Raw genomic sequence first — 17662 nt, 5'->3', positions numbered from 1 at the left:
AATAGACAGACAGACAATAGATAATAGACAGACAGATAATAGACAGACAGATAATAGATAATAGACAGACAGATAATAGACAGACAGACAGATAATAGACCGACAGACAATAGATAATAGACAGACAGATAATAGACAGACAGACAGATAATAGGCAGACAGACAATAGATAATAGACAGACAGATAATAGACAGACAGACAGATAATAGACAGACAGATAATAGATAATAGACAGACAGATAATAGACAGACAGACAGATAATAGACAGACAGATAATAGATAATAGAAAGACAGACAGATAATAGACAGACAGACAGATAATAGATAATAGACAGACAGACAGATAATAGATAATAGACAGACAGACAGATAACAGATAATAGACAGACAGATAATAGACAGACAGACAGATAATAGATAATAGACAGACAGATAATAGACAGACAGATAACAGATAATAGACAGACAGATAATAGACAGACAGACAGATAATAGACAGACAGACAATAGATAATAGACAGACAGATAATAGACAGACAGACAATAGATAATAGACAGACAGATAATAGACAGACAGACAGATAATAGGCAGACAGACAATAGATAATAGACAGACAGATAATAGACAGACAGACAGATAATAGACAGACAGATAATAGATAATAGAAAGACAGACAGATAATAGACAGACAGACAGATAATAGATAATAGACAGACAGACAGATAATAGATAATAGACAGACAGACAGATAACAGATAATAGACAGACAGATAATAGACAGACAGATAACAGATAATAGACAGACAGATAATAGACAGACAGACAGATAATAGATAATAGACAGACAGATAATAGACAGACAGATAACAGATAATAGACAGACAGATAATAGACAGACAGACAGATAATAGACAGACAGACAATAGATAATAGACAGACAGATAATAGACAGACAGACAATAGATAATAGACAGACAGATAATAGACAGACAGACAGATAATAGGCAGACAGACAATAGATAATAGACAGACAGATAATAGACAGACAGACAGATAATAGACAGACAGATAATAGATAATAGAAAGACAGACAGATAATAGACAGACAGACAGATAATAGATAATAGACAGACAGACAGATAATAGATAATAGACAGACAGACAGATAATAGATAATAGACAGACAGACAGATAACAGATAATAGACAGACAGATAATAGACAGACAGATAACAGATAATAGACAGACAGATAATAGACAGACAGACAGATAATAGACAGACAGACAATAGATAATAGACAGACAGATAATAGACAGACAGACAATAGATAATAGACAGACAGATAATAGACAGACAGACAGATAATAGGCAGACAGACAATAGATAATAGACAGACAGATAATAGACAGACAGACAGATAATAGACAGACAGATAATAGATAATAGAAAGACAGACAGATAATAGACAGACAGACAGATAATAGATAATAGACAGACAGACAGATAATAGATAATAGACAGACAGACAGATAACAGATAATAGACAGACAGATAATAGACAGACAGATAACAGATAATAGACAGACAGACAGATAATAGACCGACAGACAATAGATAATAGACAGACAGATAATAGACAGACAGACAGATAATAGACCGACAGACAATAGATAATAGACAGACAGATAATAGACAGACAGACAGATAATAGACAGACAGATAATAGATAATGGAAAGACAGACAGATAATAGACAGACAGACAGATAATAGATAATAGACAAATAGACAGATAACAGGTAATAGACAGACAGATAATAGACAGACAGACAGATAATAGACAGACAGACAATAGATAATAGACAGACAGATAATAGACAGACAGACAGATAATAGACAGACAGACAATAGATAATAGACAGACAGATAATAGACAGACAGATAATAGATAATAGACAGACAGATAATAGACAGACAGACAATAGATAATAGACAGACAGATAATAGACAGACAGATAATAGATAATAGACAGACAGATAATAGACAGACAGACAGATAATAGATAATAGACAGACAGACAGATAACAGATAATAGACAGACAGATAATAGACAGACAGATAACAGATAATAGACAGACAGATAATAGACAGACAGACAATAGATAATAGACAGACAGATAATAGACAGACAGACAGATAATAGATAATAGACAGACAGACAGATAACAGATAATAGACAGACAGATAATAGACAGACAGACAGATAATAGATAATAGACAGACAGACAGATAACAGATAATAGACAGACAGATAATAGACAGACAGATAACAGATAATAGACAGACAGATAATAGACAGACAGACAGATAATAGACAGACAGACAATAGATAATAGACAGACAGATAATAGACAGACAGACAGATAATAGACAGACAGACAATAGATAATAGACAGACAGATAATAGACAGACAGATAATAGATAATAGACAGACAGATAATAGACAGACAGACAGATAATAGATAATAGACAGACAGACAGATAACAGATAATAGACAGACAGATAATAGACAGACAGACAGATAATAGATAATAGACAGACAGACAGATAACAGATAATAGACAGACAGATAATAGACAGACAGATAACAGATAATAGACAGACAGATAATAGACAGACAGACAGATAATAGACAGACAGACAATAGATAATAGACAGACAGATAATAGACAGACAGACAGATAATAGACAGACAGATAATAGATAATAGAAAGACAGACAGATAATAGACAGACAGACAGATAATAGATAATAGACAGACAGACAGATAATAGATAATAGACAGACAGACAGATAACAGATAATAGACAGACAGATAATAGACAGACAGATAACAGATAATAGACAGACAGATAATAGACAGACAGACAGATAATAGACAGACAGACAATAGATAATAGACAGACAGATAATAGATAATAGAAAGACAGACAGATAATAGACAGACAGACAGATAATAGATAATAGACAGACAGACAGATAATAGATAATAGACAGACAGACAGATAACAGATAATAGACAGACAGATAATAGACAGACAGATAACAGATAATAGACAGACAGATAATAGACAGACAGACAGATAATAGACAGACAGACAATAGATAATAGACAGACAGATAATAGACAGACAGACAGACAGATAATAGACAGACAGACAATAGATAATAGACAGACAGATAATAGACAGACAGATAATAGATAATAGACAGACAGATAATAGACAGACAGACAATAGATAATAGACAGACAGATAATAGACAGACAGATAATAGATAATAGACAGACAGATAATAGACAGACAGACAGATAATAGACCGACAGACAATAGATAATAGACAGACAGATAATAGACAGACAGACAGATAATAGGCAGACAGACAATAGATAATAGACAGACAGATAATAGACAGACAGACAGATAATAGACAGACAGATAATAGATAATAGAAAGACAGACAGATAATAGACAGACAGACAGATAATAGATAATAGACAGACAGACAGATAACAGATAATAGACAGACAGATAATAGACAGACAGACAGATAATAGACAGACAGACAATAGATAATAGACAGACAGACAGATAATAGACAGACAGACAATAGATAATAGACAGACAGATAATAGATAATAGACAGACAGATAATAGACAGACAGACAATAGATAATAGACAGACAGATAATAGACAGACAGATAATAGATAATAGACAGACAGATAATAGACAGACAGACAGATAATAGACCGACAGACAATAGATAATAGACAGACAGATAATAGACAGACAGACAGATAATAGGCAGACAGACAATAGATAATAGACAGACAGATAATAGACAGACAGACAGATAATAGACAGACAGACAATAGATAATAGACAGACAGATAATAGACAGACAGACAGATAATAGACAGACAGACAATAGATAATAGACAGACAGATAATAGACAGACAGATAATAGATAATAGACAGACAGATAATAGACAGACAGACAATAGATAATAGACAGACAGATAATAGACAGACAGACAATAGATAATAGACAGACAGATAATAGACAGACAGACAGATAATAGACCGACAGACAATAGATAATAGACAGACAGATAATAGACAGACAGACAGATAATAGACAGACAGATAATAGATAATAGAAAGACAGACAGATAATAGACAGACAGACAGATAATAGATAATAGACAGACAGACAGATAATAGATAATAGACAGACAGACAGATAACAGATAATAGACAGACAGATAATAGACAGACAGATAACAGATAATAGACAGACAGATAATAGACAGACAGACAGATAATAGACCGACAGACAATAGATAATAGACAGACAGATAATAGACAGACAGACAGATAATAGACCGACAGACAATAGATAATAGAAAGACAGATAATAGACAGACAGACAGATAATAGACAGACAGATAATAGATAATGGAAAGACAGACAGATAATAGACAGACAGACAGATAATAGACAGACAGATAATAGATAATAGAAAGACAGACAGATAATAGACAGACAGACAGATAATAGATAATAGACAGACAGACAGATAATAGATAATAGACAGACAGACAGATAACAGATAATAGACAGACAGATAATAGACAGACAGATAACAGATAATAGACAGACAGATAATAGACAGACAGACAGATAATAGACAGACAGACAATAGATAATAGACAGACAGATAATAGATAATAGAAAGACAGACAGATAATAGACAGACAGACAGATAATAGATAATAGACAGACAGACAGATAATAGATAATAGACAGACAGACAGATAACAGATAATAGACAGACAGATAATAGACAGACAGATAACAGATAATAGACAGACAGATAATAGACAGACAGACAGATAATAGACAGACAGACAATAGATAATAGACAGACAGATAATAGACAGACAGACAGACAGATAATAGACAGACAGACAATAGATAATAGACAGACAGATAATAGACAGACAGATAATAGATAATAGACAGACAGATAATAGACAGACAGACAATAGATAATAGACAGACAGATAATAGACAGACAGATAATAGATAATAGACAGACAGATAATAGACAGACAGACAGATAATAGACCGACAGACAATAGATAATAGACAGACAGATAATAGACAGACAGACAGATAATAGGCAGACAGACAATAGATAATAGACAGACAGATAATAGACAGACAGACAGATAATAGACAGACAGATAATAGATAATAGAAAGACAGACAGATAATAGACAGACAGACAGATAATAGATAATAGACAGACAGACAGATAACAGATAATAGACAGACAGATAATAGACAGACAGACAGATAATAGACAGACAGACAATAGATAATAGACAGACAGACAGATAATAGACAGACAGACAATAGATAATAGACAGACAGATAATAGATAATAGACAGACAGATAATAGACAGACAGACAATAGATAATAGACAGACAGATAATAGACAGACAGATAATAGATAATAGACAGACAGATAATAGACAGACAGACAGATAATAGACCGACAGACAATAGATAATAGACAGACAGATAATAGACAGACAGACAGATAATAGGCAGACAGACAATAGATAATAGACAGACAGATAATAGACAGACAGACAGATAATAGACAGACAGACAATAGATAATAGACAGACAGATAATAGACAGACAGATAATAGATAATAGACAGACAGATAATAGACAGACAGACAATAGATAATAGACAGACAGATAATAGACAGACAGACAATAGATAATAGACAGACAGATAATAGACAGACAGACAGATAATAGACCGACAGACAATAGATAATAGACAGACAGATAATAGACAGACAGACAGATAATAGACAGACAGATAATAGATAATAGAAAGACAGACAGATAATAGACAGACAGACAGATAATAGATAATAGACAGACAGACAGATAATAGATAATAGACAGACAGACAGATAACAGATAATAGACAGACAGATAATAGACAGACAGATAACAGATAATAGACAGACAGATAATAGACAGACAGACAGATAATAGACCGACAGACAATAGATAATAGACAGACAGATAATAGACAGACAGACAGATAATAGACCGACAGACAATAGATAATAGAAAGACAGATAATAGACAGACAGACAGATAATAGACAGACAGATAATAGATAATGGAAAGACAGACAGATAATAGACAGACAGACAGATAATAGATAATAGACAGACAGACAGATAACAGATAATAGACAGACAGATAATAGACAGACAGACAGATAATAGACAGACAGACAATAGATAATAGACAGACAGATAATAGACAGACAGACAGATAATAGACAGACAGACAATAGATAATAGACAGACAGATAATAGACAGACAGATAATAGATAATAGACAGACAGATAATAGACAGACAGACAATAGATAATAGACAGACAGATAATAGACAGACAGATAATAGATAATAGACAGACAGATAATAGACAGACAGACAGATAATAGATAATAGACAGACAGACAGATAACAGATAATAGACAGACAGATAATAGACAGACAGATAACAGATAATAGACAGACAGATAATAGACAGACAGACAATAGATAATAGACAGACAGATAATAGACAGACAGACAGATAATAGATAATAGACAGACAGACAGATAACAGATAATAGACAGACAGATAATAGACAGACAGACAGATAATAGATAATAGACAGACAGACAGATAACAGATAATAGACAGACAGATAGATAACAGATAATAGACAGACAGATAATAGACAGACAGACAGATAATAGACAGACAGACAATAGATAATAGACAGACAGATAATAGACAGACAGACAGATAATAGACAGACAGACAATAGATAATAGACAGACAGATAATAGACAGACAGATAATAGATAATAGACAGACAGATAATAGACAGACAGACAATAGATAATAGACAGACAGATAATAGACAGACAGACAATAGATAATAGACAGACAGATAATAGACAGACAGATAATAGATAATAGACAGACAGATAATAGACAGACAGACAGATAATAGACCGACAGACAATAGATAATAGACAGACAGATAATAGACAGACAGACAGATAATAGGCAGACAGACAATAGATAATAGACAGACAGATAATAGACAGACAGACAGATAATAGACAGACAGATAATAGATAATAGAAAGACAGACAGATAATAGACAGACAGACAGATAATAGATAATAGACAGACAGACAGATAACAGATAATAGACAGACAGATAATAGACAGACAGACAGATAATAGACAGACAGACAATAGATAATAGACAGACAGACAGATAATAGACAGACAGACAATAGATAATAGACAGACAGATAATAGATAATAGACAGACAGATAATAGACAGACAGACAATAGATAATAGACAGACAGATAATAGACAGACAGATAATAGATAATAGACAGACAGATAATAGACAGACAGACAGATAATAGACCGACAGACAATAGATAATAGACAGACAGATAATAGACAGACAGACAGATAATAGGCAGACAGACAATAGATAATAGACAGACAGATAATAGACAGACAGACAGATAATAGACAGACAGACAATAGATAATAGACAGACAGATAATAGACAGACAGACAGATAATAGACAGACAGACAATAGATAATAGACAGACAGATAATAGACAGACAGATAATAGATAATAGACAGACAGATAATAGACAGACAGACAATAGATAATAGACAGACAGATAATAGACAGACAGACAATAGATAATAGACAGACAGATAATAGACAGACAGACAGATAATAGACCGACAGACAATAGATAATAGACAGACAGATAATAGACAGACAGACAGATAATAGACAGACAGATAATAGATAATAGAAAGACAGACAGATAATAGACAGACAGACAGATAATAGATAATAGACAGACAGACAGATAATAGATAATAGACAGACAGACAGATAACAGATAATAGACAGACAGATAATAGACAGACAGATAACAGATAATAGACAGACAGATAATAGACAGACAGACAGATAATAGACCGACAGACAATAGATAATAGACAGACAGATAATAGACAGACAGACAGATAATAGACCGACAGACAATAGATAATAGACAGACAGATAATAGACAGACAGACAGATAATAGACAGACAGATAATAGATAATGGAAAGACAGACAGATAATAGACAGACAGACAGATAATAGATAATAGACAGACAGACAGATAACAGATAATAGACAGACAGATAATAGACAGACAGACAGATAATAGACAGACAGACAATAGATAATAGACAGACAGATAATAGACAGACAGACAGATAATAGACAGACAGACAATAGATAATAGACAGACAGATAATAGACAGACAGATAATAGATAATAGACAGACAGATAATAGACAGACAGACAATAGATAATAGACAGACAGATAATAGACAGACAGATAATAGATAATAGACAGACAGATAATAGACAGACAGACAGATAATAGATAATAGACAGACAGATAACAGATAATAGACAGACAGATAATAGACAGACAGATAACAGATAATAGACAGACAGATAATAGACAGACAGACAATAGATAATAGACAGACAGATAATAGACAGACAGACAGATAATAGATAATAGACAGACAGACAGATAACAGATAATAGACAGACAGATAATAGACAGACAGACAGATAATAGATAATAGACAGACAGACAGATAACAGATAATAGACAGACAGATAGATAACAGATAATAGACAGACAGATAATAGACAGACAGACAGATAATAGACAGACAGACAATAGATAATAGACAGACAGATAATAGACAGACAGACAGATAATAGACAGACAGACAATAGATAATAGACAGACAGATAATAGACAGACAGATAATAGATAATAGACAGACAGATAATAGACAGACAGACAATAGATAATAGACAGACAGATAATAGACAGACAGACAATAGATAATAGACAGACAGATAATAGACAGACAGACAGATAATAGACCGACAGACAATAGATAATAGACAGACAGATAATAGACAGACAGACAGATAATAGGCAGACAGACAATAGATAATAGACAGACAGATAATAGACAGACAGACAGATAATAGACAGACAGATAATAGATAATAGAAAGACAGACAGATAATAGACAGACAGACAGATAATAGATAATAGACAGACAGACAGATAACAGATAATAGACAGACAGATAATAGACAGACAGATAACAGATAATAGACAGACAGATAATAGACAGACAGATAACAGATAATAGACAGACAGATAATAGACAGACAGACAATAGATAATAGACAGACAGATAATAGACAGACAGACAGATAATAGATAATAGACAGACAGACAGATAACAGATAATAGACAGACAGATAATAGACAGACAGACAGATAATAGATAATAGACAGACAGACAGATAACAGATAATAGACAGACAGATAGATAACAGATAATAGACAGACAGATAATAGACAGACAGACAGATAATAGACAGACAGACAATAGATAATAGACAGACAGATAATAGACAGACAGACAGATAATAGACAGACAGACAATAGATAATAGACAGACAGATAATAGACAGACAGATAATAGATAATAGACAGACAGATAATAGACAGACAGACAATAGATAATAGACAGACAGATAATAGACAGACAGACAATAGATAATAGACAGACAGATAATAGACAGACAGACAGATAATAGACCGACAGACAATAGATAATAGACAGACAGATAATAGACAGACAGACAGATAATAGGCAGACAGACAATAGATAATAGACAGACAGATAATAGACAGACAGACAGATAATAGACAGACAGATAATAGATAATAGAAAGACAGACAGATAATAGACAGACAGACAGATAATAGATAATAGACAGACAGACAGATAACAGATAATAGACAGACAGATAATAGACAGACAGATAACAGATAATAGACAGACAGATAATAGACAGACAGACAGATAATAGACAGACAGACAATAGATAATAGACAGACAGATAATAGACAGACAGACAGATAATAGACAGACAGACAATAGATAATAGACAGACAGATAATAGACAGACAGATAATAGATAATAGACAGACAGATAATAGACAGACAGACAGATAATAGACCGACAGACAATAGATAATAGACAGACAGATAATAGACAGACAGACAGATAATAGGCAGACAGACAATAGATAATAGACAGACAGATAATAGACAGACAGACAGATAATAGACAGACAGATAATAGATAATAGAAAGACAGACAGATAATAGACAGACAGACAGATAATAGATAATAGACAGACAGACAGATAACAGATAATAGACAGACAGATAATAGACAGACAGACAGATAATAGACAGACAGACAATAGATAATAGACAGACAGACAGATAATAGACAGACAGACAATAGATAATAGACAGACAGATAATAGATAATAGACAGACAGATAATAGACAGACAGACAATAGATAATAGACAGACAGATAATAGACAGACAGATAATAGATAATAGACAGACAGATAATAGACAGACAGACAGATAATAGACCGACAGACAATAGATAATAGACAGACAGATAATAGACAGACAGACAGATAATAGGCAGACAGACAATAGATAATTGACAGACAGATAATAGACAGACAGACAGATAATAGACAGACAGACAATAGATAATAGACAGACAGATAATAGACAGACAGACAGATAATAGACAGACAGACAATAGATAATAGACAGACAGATAATAGACAGACAGATAATAGACAGACAGACAATAGATAATAGACAGACAGATAATAGACAGACAGATAATAGATAATAGACAGACAGATAATAGACAGACAGACAAATAATAGATAATAGACAGACAGACAGATAACAGATAATAGACAGACAGATAATAGACAGACAGATAACAGATAATAGACAGACAGATAATAGACAGACAGACAGATAATAGACAGACAGACAATAGATAATAGACAGACAGATAATAGACAGACAGACAGATAATAGATAATAGACAGACAGACAGATAACAGATAATAGACAGACAGATAATAGACAGACAGACAGATAATAGATAATAGACAGACAGACAGATAACAGATAATAGACAGACAGATAATAGACAGACAGATAACAGATAATAGACAGACAGATAATAGACAGACAGACAGATAATAGACAGACAGACAATAGATAATAGACAGACAGATAATAGACAGACAGACAGATAATAGCCAGACAGACAATAGATAATAGACAGACAGATAATAGACAGACAGATAATAGATAATAGACAGACAGATAATAGACAGACAGACAATAGATAATAGACAGACAGATAATAGACAGACAGATAATAGATAATAGACAGACAGATAATAGACAGACAGACAGATAATAGACCGACAGACAATAGATAATAGACAGACAGATAATAGACAGACAGACAGATAATAGGCAGACAGACAATAGATAATAGACAGACAGATAATAGACAGACAGACAGATAATAGACAGACAGATAATAGATAATAGAAAGACAGACAGATAATAGACAGACAGACAGATAATAGATAATAGACAGACAGACAGATAATAGATAATAGACAGACAGACAGATAACAGATAATAGACAGACAGATAATAGACAGACAGATAACAGATAATAGACAGACAGATAATAGACAGACAGACAGATAATAGACAGACAGACAATAGATAATAGACAGACAGATAATAGACAGACAGACAGATAATAGACAGACAGACAATAGATAATAGACAGACAGATAATAGACAGACAGATAATAGATACTAGACAGACAGATAATAGACAGACAGACAATAGATAATAGACAGACAGATAATAGACAGACAGATAATAGATAATAGACAGACAGATAATAGACAGACAGACAGATAATAGACCGACAGACAATAGATAATAGACAGACAGATAATAGACAGACAGACAGATAATAGACCGACAGACAATAGATAATAGACAGACAGATAATAGACAGACAGACAGATAATAGACAGACAGATAATAGATAATAGAAAGACAGACAGATAATAGACAGACAGACAGATAATAGATAATAGACAGACAGACAGATAACAGATAATAGACAAACAGATAATAGACAGACAGACAGATAATAGACAGACAGACAATAGATAATAGACAGACAGATAATAGACAGACAGACAGATAATAGACAGACAGACAATAGATAATAGACAGACAGATAATAGACAGACAGATAATAGATAATAGACAGACAGATAATAGACAGACAGACAATAGATAATAGACAGACAGATAATAGACAGACAGATAATAGATAATAGACAGACAGATAATAGACAGACAGACAGATAATAGATAATAGACAGACAGACAGATAACAGATAATAGACAGACAGATAATAGACAGACAGATAACAGATAATAGACAGACAGATAATAGACAGACAGACAGATAATAGACAGACAGACAATAGATAATAGACAGACAGATAATAGACAGACAGACAGATAATAGATAATAGACAGACAGACAGATAACAGATAATAGACAGACAGATAATAGACAGACAGACAGATAATAGATAATAGACAGACAGACAGATAACAGATAATAGACAGACAGATAATAGACAGACAGATAACAGATAATAGACAGACAGATAATAGACAGACAGACAGATAATAGACAGACAGACAATAGATAATAGACAGACAGATAATAGACAGACAGACAGATAATAGACAGACAGACAATAGATAATAGACAGACAGATAATAGACAGACAGATAATAGATAATAGACAGACAGATAATAGACAGACAGACAATAGATAATAGACAGATAGATAATAGACAGACAGATAATAGATAATAGACAGACAGATAATAGACAGACAGACAGATAATAGACCGACAGACAATAGATAATAGACAGACAGATAATAGACAGACAGACAGATAATAGGCAGACAGACAATAGATAATAGACAGACAGATAATAGACAGACAGACAGATAATAGACAGACAGATAATAGATAATAGAAAGACAAACAGATAATAGACAGACAGACAGATAATAGATAATAGACAGACAGACAGATAACAGATAATAGACAGACAGATAATAGACAGACAGACAGATAATAGACAGACAGACAATAGATAATAGACAGACAGATAATAGACAGACAGACAGATAATAGACAGACAGACAATAGATAATAGACAGACAGATAATAGACAGACAGATAATAGATAATAGACAGACAGATAATAGACAGACAAACAATAGATAATAGACAGACAGATAATAGACAGACAGACAGATAATAGGCAGACAGACAATAGATAATAGACAGACAGATAATAGACAGACAGACAGATAATAGACAGACAGACAGATAATAGACAGACAGACAGATAATAGACCGACAGATAATAGATAATAGACAGACAGATAATAGACAGACAGACAGATAATAGACCGACAGACAATAGATAATAGACAGACAGATAATAGACAGACAGACAGATAATAGACAGACAGACAATAGATAATAGACAGACAGATAATAGAAAGACAGACAGATAATAAACCGACAGATAATAGATAATAGACAGACAGATAATAGATAATAGAAAGACAGACAGATAATAGACAGACAGATAATAGATAATAGACAGACAGATAATAGACCGACAGATAATAGATAATAGACAGACAGATAATAGACCGACAGATAATAGATAATAGACAGACAGATAATAGATAATAGAAAGACAGACAGATAATAGACAGACAGACAGATAATAGAAAGACAGATAATAGACAGACAGACAGATAATAGACAGACAGATAATAGATAATAGACAGACAGATAATAGATAATAGAAAGACAGACAGATAATAGAAAGACAGATAATAGACAGACAGACAGATAATAGATAATAGACAGACAGACAGATAATAGACAGACAGACAGATAATAGAAAGACAGATAATAGACAGACAGACAGATAATAGACAGACAGATAATAGATAATAGACAGACAGATAATAGATAATAGAAAGACAGACAGATAATAGAAAGACAGATAATAGACAGACAGACAGATAATAGATAATAGAAAGACAGACAGATAATAGAAAGACAGATAATAGACAGACAGACAGATAATAGATAATAGACAGACAGACAGATAATAGATAATAGACAGACAGACAGATAATAGACAGACAGACAGATAGATACACTGAACCCCCGGCTCCCCGGGCGCCTATCATTGGCAGCCCACTGCTCCCTATATGCAGTGATGGGTCAAATGCAGAAGTCAAATTTTGTGTATGTGTATATGTATATGACAATAAAATCCTAACGACCATAAATACTGCGTACTATGGTCTTTGTTTTGGTCTTTCATGAGAAAGCGCAGAGCGTTCATGGCGGATGAGCTTCCAAAAATGAGAATTTTGCATGCCTTTGCTTGGTTTATGCTGGCCTGCTTCACTCAATCGAAGTCAATTCAGTTTTAGAGACTGTAAAACCTGTTGTGCTATGACTGTGGCTATGCCATTGACATTTTTAGGCATTATTTCAAGTAATATTTTAGACACAAGTGCTTTTTTTCAGGCGAACCTGAAACTTTTGTGCTGATACACATATTAGCACATCTCACAAGTGTTACCTGTATTATACAATCAAAAAATTATTGAAATAGACCTTGTAGTTGCAGAAATACACTCTCTTTAGTATGGGTATGCAATTTTCGAGCAGAGGCCTAAAAATAGGGCTAGTGTTCAAGAGGTTACTTCCTTCCTTAAAACTGTCTGTCTGACTCACTCAGTCCATATAACTATCTCTCCTCTTCTACTGTGTAAGTCTTTCTCTTCCGTTTCTTGGATGGACCAGGCAGAGGATCGTCTTCAGGAACTTTAGTGTGTTCGATTGAACTAGTTTCAGTTTCCTTGTTGAAGTCGGTGCTGCTTTCAGCAGACTCATCACACCGTCTGCTTTTTTTGCAGCTCCTCTCCTCTTCTACTCTGTTAGTCTTTCTCTTCCGTTTCTTGGATGGACCAGGCAGAGGATCGTCTTCAGGAACTTTAGCGTGTTCGATTGGACTAGTTTCAGTTTCCTTGTTGAAGTCGGTGTCGCTTTCAGCAGACTCATCCCACCATCTGCTTATTTCCCTGCTCATCTCCTCTTCTGATGTGATAGTCATTCTCTTCCGTCTCTTGAATGGACTAGGCAGAGGATCGACTTCAACAAGGAAACTGAAACTAGTCCAATCGAACACGCTAAAGTTCCTGAAGTCGATCCTCTGCCTAGGATGGACAAAAATGAAAGTTTTGTCCATTGGTGTCTTGCCGGCTCCAGCTGGCAAGAGGCTCTCTTCAGACTTGACATCATTGTCATGCTCAGCCCGTGAGTAGTACGAACAGTTATAGATTCTGTTATCCTTCATGTTCGAGAACATTTAATGTGCGTGTACTGTACCGAAAATAATGTTTATTTTCGTTGTTTAGTGCTGTATGGAATTGGTGTCCGTCTGCGCTACATGTGCATTTGAGCTAGCACAAAGATAACATGTTGTGAGTGTGATGCCCACCAATGTGTTGTCACATTGTTATGCATTTTGTTTTCATGCACAGCCAATATGTTTTAAAGTGAGTACACTTGTTTATTCCAGCAATAGTTTTATAAGTGACTGACCTAGTGGGAACAATGATGTTGCCACTAAAGCCACTAGAAGGCACTGTACTCCAGAGAAAGCTAGCACGACGTGAAGAGCGAAGCAGGATGTGAAATCCTTCTTTTCAAGTGACCAAGCGTTCAGGAGAGAACTGCAAGGCTAATAATGTTTAGCATTTTAAGACCATCCTACAGTTATAGATTCTGTTATCCTTCATGTTCGAGAACATTTAATGTGCGTGTACTGTACCGAAAATAATGTTTATTTTCGTTGTTTAGTGCTGTATGGAATTGGTGTCCGTCTGCGCTACATGTGCATTTGAGCTAGCACAAAGATAACATGTTGTGAGTGTGATGCCCACCAATGTGTTGTCACATTGTTATGCATTTTGTTTTCATGCACAGCCAATATGTTTTAAAGTGAGCACACTTGTTTATTCCAGCAATAGTTTTATAAGTGACTGACCTAGTGGGAACAATGATGTTGCCACTAAAGCCACTAGAAGGCACTGTACTCCAGAGAAAGCTAGCACGACGTGAAGAGCGAAGCAGGATGTGAAATCCTTCTTTTCAAGTGACCAAGCGTTCAGGAGAGAACTGCAAGGCTAATAATGTTTAGCATTTTAAGACCATCCTACAGTTATAGATTCTGTTATCTTTCAAGTTCGAGACTTTCTATCCATCTTTAACTTTTTATCTCATAACTTTCTGTCTCATAACTTTGACTTTCTATCTGATAATTTAGACTTTCTATCTCATAACGTTGTACCTCCCCTAGGCCACTGCATAGCCTGGGGTAGCTTGACTTTAGGGTCGCCATGTCTATGCTGTCAACACGAATGAGTAAGGGCCACTATGGCTGGCAACCTGAGCAATGGCATGCGCAGGTTTTTGACCACATAGACCTTTGCCATGGTTTGCTTGGCTCCTATCCTCAGCAGCAGTCTAGTGAACCCCAACACATCTAGAGGAATCCGTCCTGGACCAAGTAAAGGCTTCTCTGCCTTCTGGAGCACAGTCTGCTGTGCATTGGAAAGAATGCTCTTAAAACAGACTGTTTTAAAACAGTGACATCCGCTCCGGTGTCAAGTTTGAAAGTGAAAGTTTTGTCCATAACGTCTATATCAACAGTCCATGGATCAGCATCAGATGTCACAGAGCTGAGAAAAAAACTCTCCTCCTCTTCCTCAAGACCAAGCACGGCTTTACCAGCAAGGCACACACGCTGGTAGTGACCTTTTATTCCCACAGGAACGGCACTCTGCATCCTTAGCAGGGCACTCGTTTTCAGGGTGGGGCATACCACCACATCTGTAACACTGGGAGCTCTTTGGACTTGTACTCTGAGAGCTGTGTGGCTTTGCGACATTACTTTTGAATTTGCCGAATTTAGGCTTTTCCTTTAGCTGTCTGCCTATTATCTGATATAATCAATGTGTTGTAATTTCATTGAATGTGTTGTAATTCTGTTATGCTGTTCTACACATGACATCTATTGCACTTATGTCCATCATGGGAGAGGGATCCCTCCTCTGTTGCTCTCCCACAGGCCTCTTCCTTTTTTTACCCCGTTAAAGGTTTTTTTTGGGAGAGTTTTTCCTGTTCCGATGTGAGGGTTCCGGGACAAGAGGATGTCAAATGTGTACATATTGTAAAGCCCTCTGAGGCAAATTTGTAATTTGTGATTTTGGGCTATACAAAAATTAATTGA

This window comes from Anarhichas minor, unplaced genomic scaffold (genome assembly GCF_050575085.1).
Source record: "Anarhichas minor isolate MPS153535 unplaced genomic scaffold, ASM5057508v1 ptg000121l, whole genome shotgun sequence".
NCBI lineage: Eukaryota > Metazoa > Chordata > Actinopteri > Perciformes > Anarhichadidae > Anarhichas > Anarhichas minor.
Note: the sequence above shows the minus strand (reverse complement) of the source record.